The sequence below is a fragment of the Mesoplodon mirus genome (genome assembly GCF_964341445.2).
Source record: "Mesoplodon mirus genome assembly, chromosome: 5".
Taxonomy (NCBI): domain Eukaryota; kingdom Metazoa; phylum Chordata; class Mammalia; order Artiodactyla; family Ziphiidae; genus Mesoplodon; species Mesoplodon mirus.
In genome coordinates this window covers 84600433-84607291 of record NC_138980.1, presented here as the reverse complement: position 1 = coordinate 84607291, position 6859 = coordinate 84600433, and the positions used below count along the sequence as shown (strand labels likewise).

At 39.8% G+C, this 6859-nt stretch overlaps 1 pseudogene across 1 annotated transcript; it reads right to left on the bottom strand.

Moving 5' to 3' along the window:
• Positions 1-6002: 6002 nt before the first annotated feature.
• LOC309804911 (bolA-like protein 2) lies at positions 6003-6275 on the bottom strand (annotated as a pseudogene). Its single transcript has one exon. The product of its transcript is annotated as a bolA-like protein 2 (transcript).
• Between the last annotated feature and the right edge of the window lie 584 nt (positions 6276-6859).

The window sequence follows — 6859 nt, the reverse complement described above, 5'->3', positions numbered from 1 at the left end:
CTGCCTTCCCACCTGCCTTTAATGGTAACTAGAAATAGATTTAGTGATCTCCAGATGCATCTATAACCATCCTCAAACAATATGGATTTCAATTATTTAGCTTACTGTGGCCAGGGACCAGGACTCACCTTTCTTAGGGAACTGTAAGTTCTCCTTATTCCCTATTTCCTCTTCATTTGGGCTCTTTACTGCCCTTCCTGTCCCCTGCCTGCCACCATCAAATCAGGAGAATCTTTGGCTGTCATGGTGTCATGGTAGGAAATCTATCTCTAACTCTGTTTTCAAACCCATTCAGACTCAGGCTTTTGCCTTTAGAATCCCAAATGGCTTTTTTTGCTGTAAAATTATTTTCATTGAGCAATGAATGTCTCACAATGTGTGCATGAATAGTAAAAAGGCCACAGTCTTACAAAAGAAAAAGAAAAAAAAAGCTTAAAAGATGGAAACTTCTGCTAATATTTCAAAATATTGTGCCACCATATACATATTGACATAAATACCAACTGAACAAGGTGTTTTGGTGTAGATGCTATCTTTTATTATCTTTAAGTAGAAACCCACTTAGAAGATATAAAAGCCCATGCTTTACTTTTTATGTTCCTTAACCTCAAATGAAATGGAAGTTGACTTGGGTGGAGATTCAACATAATAAATACTTTCCTACCCATAAATGAGTTCCATTTAAAAGAAATATTTTTTATCAAATCATCCCATTATACACTTGAAATATCTTACAGTTTTATCTCAATTATACCTCAGTTATGCTGAAAAATATGATTTGTTTTTCAGGAGCACTTTTGTATTGGTGAATGTAAATTATGATTAAATCTGGCACAGTGACTGTTACGTGTTGTTTGAAATACAGGCAGGGGATAAGTACATACTTCATAGAGTTTACAAAATGCAAATGGGTATGGTCTTAGGTCGTCTTGGCCTGCAGCAGCTTGAAGCAGGATTTTGGTTCCTGGCCAGAGATTGAAGTCAGGCTGCAGCAGTGAGAGCACTGAATCCTAGCCACTAGACCACCAGGGACCAGTGGCCAGTGACAAGGCCTTGGTAGTCATCTTCCAGAGCAGATGGAATGTTGTTGTAATTAGAGACCAGGGTGACTGTTAATGGCAGGTGGCATGTCATATATATCATGACATTTGTATAGTAAAAACAAAAATGTTTCTAATAAAATTTTCATATCAAAGCTCTAAAAGCAGACACTCTAATTTGGATAACTTTGTAACATGTTTCTGGGTGCCCAGTAGCAGAAAGTTATTTTTCAGTAGTTAACAGTTTTCCTGAGCTACAATCAGCAGAGTTCCTACTGACTAATAAAAACATGCCAAGTTCTTTGAGGTTATTTTGGTAAGTTACTTAAGTTCCCTCAGCCTGAATTGTTTATTCATTAAATGTATATAGGACCTGGCTCTGTAAGCATACAGTAATCACCTGTTTTTCAACAAGTAAGTGCACACCTACCTTATTAACAGGTAGGTTTTTTTTAAAATTAATTAATTAATTTATTTATTTTTGGCTGTGTTGGGTCTTCGTTGCTCTGCACGGGCTTTTGCTAGTTGCGGCGAGCAGGGGCTACTCTTCGTTGCAGTGCGTGGGCTTCTCATTACGGTGGCTTCTCGTTGTGGAGCATGGGCTCTAGGTGCGTGGACTTCAGTAGTTGTGGCATGCAGGTTCAGTAGTTGTGGCTCACGGGCTCTAGAGCACAGGCTCAGTAGTCTAGGCACACAGGCTTAGTTGCTCCATGGCATGTGGGATCTTACTGGACCAGGGATCAAACCTGTGTCCCCTGCATTGGCAGGCAGATTCTTAACCACTGCACCACCAGGGAAGTCCCAATACGTAGGTATTTTAAAGATAAAGTGAGATAAAATGCCATCATATAAGCAAAGATTACATCATGCACTTGGCATTCATTAAGCACTAACCACTTGAGCTTCTTTCTCTCTTTTTCACAAAGTGTCTTCACATCGAATACCTTATTTAGACCAGGCAATTTCCAGTTTTTATTTAGGGTACATGTTACCTTCATTTTCCAACAAAACTCTGAGATTCAGAGAAACTAATCGGCTTTCCAATGTCCATGTGGCAAGTTGATATCTGAACCTTGAGTAAATATTCAGATTTTCAAGGTTGTTTCAGGGCCTAATTTCCAGCCCTGTTTCCATTACTATCCATCTGCTTCCACTTTGGGGGTCTGGTTTTCTCCTCAGTAAATTGAAGGAGTTGAAGTTGTTGGGTATGGTATCAACTAATATATGGCACAATCAACCTTATAATCTCAGTATCCCACAACAATATGCATTTACCTAGATCACACATCCATAGGTCACCTGAGGGTCTCCTGTTCTAGGCTGGGTACATCCCTGGCTGGCTCAGCCCTGTAGGTCTCTAATCCTCCTCCTCAGCTAGCCCAGGCTTACTCTCCTGCTCTGACAGATGTGAAGGAGAGCAGGCACAATAGCACAAACTGTTTTCTGTTAACATTCCATTAACCCAAGCAGATCATGTGGCAAACCCGAAAGCAAGGGGTAGGGAATCTTCTCTTCCTTTTCTGGGAGAAGGTACTGCCAAGTCATATGTAGTGGATGTGGATAAGGGAAGGGTAAAGAACTGAGGACATTAATGCCATGTACTTCAACTGCTAAGATTGCTTTTAGCTCTAGCATGTTGTGGTTTTCCTCCAATTTACGTTTACTCTTTCCTCATTTACTCTCTTAATGTTTTAAAAGTTGCCTAAGGCAAATAGGGTTTCACGGAAGGGCAGAAAACTCAGGTCATCTTGCCATTCTGTGTTTTTTTATATGTTAATCTTGCTGCTCCCTGAACATATTGTTCCAGAAGGAGATATTAAAGGACAATCTCATAGGAGGTTGGAGCACTACATTCTCTTCATTGTAAATATGGTTTCAGGGTTCACACAGATGCAGGCCTTTTGTTTAAACAGAAAAGAACGAAATAATTAATCCTTTCTAGATGCAGAATTTAGTGATTTTGATCTGAAAAGAGTGTGAAGAGGTTATGGTTGGGGGGAAGGAGATGTGGGGGAAGGAGATGTGGGGGAAGGTGCAGGCTCATTTCCGTCGATCACTGCAGACTTCTGCTCAGATCCATAGGGATTGCCATATTCAGTTCCAAAGTTCAGCCTCCTTTCTTTTCACTCAGCATCTGTCATCAACCTGCCTATCTTCTGAAGATACATTTCCTCCCTATTTCTAACTATTCTATCTTTGAGCTTTTGTTTATTTTTTATATCTTTTAAAAGTATAGAAATACAGTGTACTCTTCAAACCTTTGAGCAATGCAGAAATACATATGGGAGAGTATTAAATTTATTCTTTGACTGATGTTGTTAGAAATAGTCACTTGGGCTTATTTACTCTTAAGGAAATTTACTGACAACCTATGTAGGGAAACAGATGAAAAATAGCAAATATTGGAAAGGCATAAATATTTAAGTTTCCAATGTTGGGAGTTGGAGGAAGTGGGGGTAGTCACTAGCTTGAGCCTATGCTGTATTCATCCCAGCATTCAGGCATGTCTGGAAAACTAGTGGTTTAGGGCAGGTATTTATCAATTTATATGGGAGAATGAGGAGACTTCTAATAAAGAATTAATTACAAGGCAAGCTAACTGACGCAGACAGGTCAGTGATATAGAGAAAGTATTACAATTATAGTAAAGTAATTTCTCTCACATTAGCTTCCTGCCCAACATGACAAAATCATAAGGCGGTAGAACTGTAGGAAAAAAGACGAGCAAGAACTAAAGAGACTTAGAGTTTAAGGCATCAGTGAATTTGTAGAATTTGTGTGGGGAAATTCAGTAGCAAGTGGAGTCACTGGCTTTTGTGTAGAAATCAGTCTGAACCTTACATGTATAGCTGCAATGTGGCCATTGGCATCTCAGGAGCTGGGATCACCATCCATACTCACAGTACTTACAATGCTTGAGGAGCTTAGGGGTGATCCTGACACAGCACTGTCACCAATGTTTGAAACTACCAGCACTAATTGTGACTTGAGAAAATCATCCCCTGTATCAGTAGTCACCAACAAGTGAAACTTTGAGGTGCATCAAATTAATGATTTCTGCCAGTTGATAAATTGAAGGGAGGGCCCATTGAGGTAGGAGCTAAAACTGTCTTTGTAGGGCTCCCAGATACTTGGAAATCTGTGAGTAAGGGGTAAGAAGGCATGATAAATCTCTTTTTATTGCTTTAACTTTAGTGGGAAAATGGTAGGTTGTATCTGAATGGACCCAAGTAGAAATTAGGATTGCATTGGGTGGTTCTCACTTCCTCTGTTCTTAGAGAGGTCAATGGTGATAAAAAAAAATTCAACTTTTCTATCTTCACAGAGCTTATTATGCAATGCCAGAACAAAATTTTAAAATAGAGCAATTTGACATACCTCCAAGGAGAATGATAAACTTCAATTTGGATGCCAAAGTCAAACAGGGAATAGATTAGGATGAAGGAATGACAAATAATATCACTGTTTTCCTATTCAGCATGTGGACAGGCTAATTTGCAAGATGGAACATATTTACTTGATGAGACCATGGGGAAGACTTCTCTGAAAATGATTATATGCTTTCATTCTGGATTGCTGGGGAAATAAGCCAGCTGGAACAAGTCCACTCAACACTTTCTAGTGGAAGGGCTGTATCCAAAAGTTTCCATGGTAATAGTGACCTTCATTTCTTTGCAAGAAGATTGCAACTTCTTATAGAACCCATTGTTTTCAGGTGTTAGTCAGCTATCATTCCCATAAAGCTCCTATAAAAACCAAGCACTAAAATCTTGGTGTCCGTGCAGTTTGTGTATCCTTTAACTGATAAGCAAGAATGAAAAGTATTGGAGGATTGGCGGTCCCTTCACTGAAACAGAAACACACACTTTGTTCCAGCAAATCTCCCAGGCCCCAGCACTGTTCTTTGTGGAATAATTGGAAGATGGAGGATGATTACCTTCTCTTATAAGCTCTATAGCTTTGTACATTTCCCCTTTTCCCAGTTAAGTCATTTCTTAATCCATACTATAGGACTTATGGAATTTGCCCCAAGCCCTAGTGTAAGACAAATGGTCACCAAACACAGCAGCATCTTGCACAATATTGAAAAAAGATCCCTAGTAAGGTAGTCATCATTGCTGGGCTATCTGTTAGCCATTTCTCTGGCTTTTTGTGTTAAGAGACTTCTTAGTGTGTTTGGATGGTGATGTGTCCATCACCAGGGAGTGAGCTGTATTGGTCTGTGCCAACCATAGCAATTCCATACTTCTTTGCTAACAGTCATGGAAGCCCATGGTAGCTAAAAAGGAGTCTTACTGGAGTGCTTTTTATTAAGGTTTGTCTTATGAATAAAAGAAAGGATGGTATAAGATAAAGGCCCTATATGACATCATCTACTTCCTTCCTGCTTGGTGTGCTGTTAAGAATATGATGGTTGGTACTACACCAGCTATGCTTTGCTCAGAAAACCCATCACTAACACCTGATAATGGTAAAGTAGAAACTGGAAAGAATCTAGGTTCCAGTTGTTCAACCACTAAGCCAAAGTTTATTGTGGACTTCTTTTTTTTTTTTTTTATATGGAATAAAGAAATATGATTCTTGCTTAAACCACCTTAGTCAAATATCCTTTAACTTGTAACTGAGAGACTCTAACTGAAATAGCTGCCTTACAACAAAGATGACCCACCCAGTGACTACAGTTTTAGAAAAAAGATTACTGTATAGGAGCCTTTATCCCATATTTAGGAATTGGATTTGAAAATTTGGAGTAGAGAAAAAAGAGAAAATGAGGAATTTAGAGCAATTGTGCAGGTTTATTTTTCCCCAAATAGTCTTGAAAATAATAAAGGAAGTGATAGTGAGTCAAGTGGTACCTTATTATTTCTTTCTTGCCTCTGTTATAAGAGAAATAGCTGAAGCATTTTATTTTATTTTATTTATATTTTGGGGGCCCTGATTCATAAGTTAATAGGTGTGCTGGTCTGGGTCCCTCATTTCTGCTGCTCACGGGCCCACTGCTCTGGGGTCAGGGTTTTCTGCTCAAAGGCATGGATGTGCAGGAGCTCTTCTGCTAGGCAAGTGTTCACAAGCCGGTGTCTCTGAAGCAGTGGCTTCCCCTCAAACTTGGCTGACACCACGAGGACTCGGAAGCTGGACATGCAACGTGGGAGTTGTGTCCTCCACTTCCACGTGCTCCGCCTCCAGGTCCCAGTGCAGCTTCTCTGGGAGGTACTCAATGCTGAGTTCCATCATGGCAGCCCGGGGTGGGGGGAGTGTAGCCCAGCTCGGACCTCTGCCACACTGCTTCTGCCCTTACTAGCTGAGGCATTTTTTAAAAATTCATGCTTTATAATCTGGAATTGCATTTATACCAAAGGAGTGATTCAGCAATGCAAAGGGCAATGGGTATGAGTTAGATGGGTCTTGTGTTTATAGTATCATCGGGCTAAAATCAAGTTGTCAGCCGATGATCTGATCTCTTTAGAAGCTAGAGGTCCTCTTACAAGATGAGTCAGATATTGGCAGAATTCATTTCCTTGTGGTTGTAGGGCCGAGGTTCTCATTTTCTTCCTGGCTGACAGCTGGAAGTTGCAGTCAACTCCAAGAGGTCACCTACTTATTATGCTTGCACAACATAGCAATTTACTTTTTCAAAGCCAACAGAAATACATCTCTCTGCCATCTATACCCTCTTTTAAGAGCTTGCACGCTTACTTAGGATAATATCCCATTTGATTAAATCAAAATCAGCTGATTAGGGCACTTAATTACATCTGTAAAATATGATTATTTTACCATATAATGGAACCTAATTATGGGAATGCATCGTGTTTATA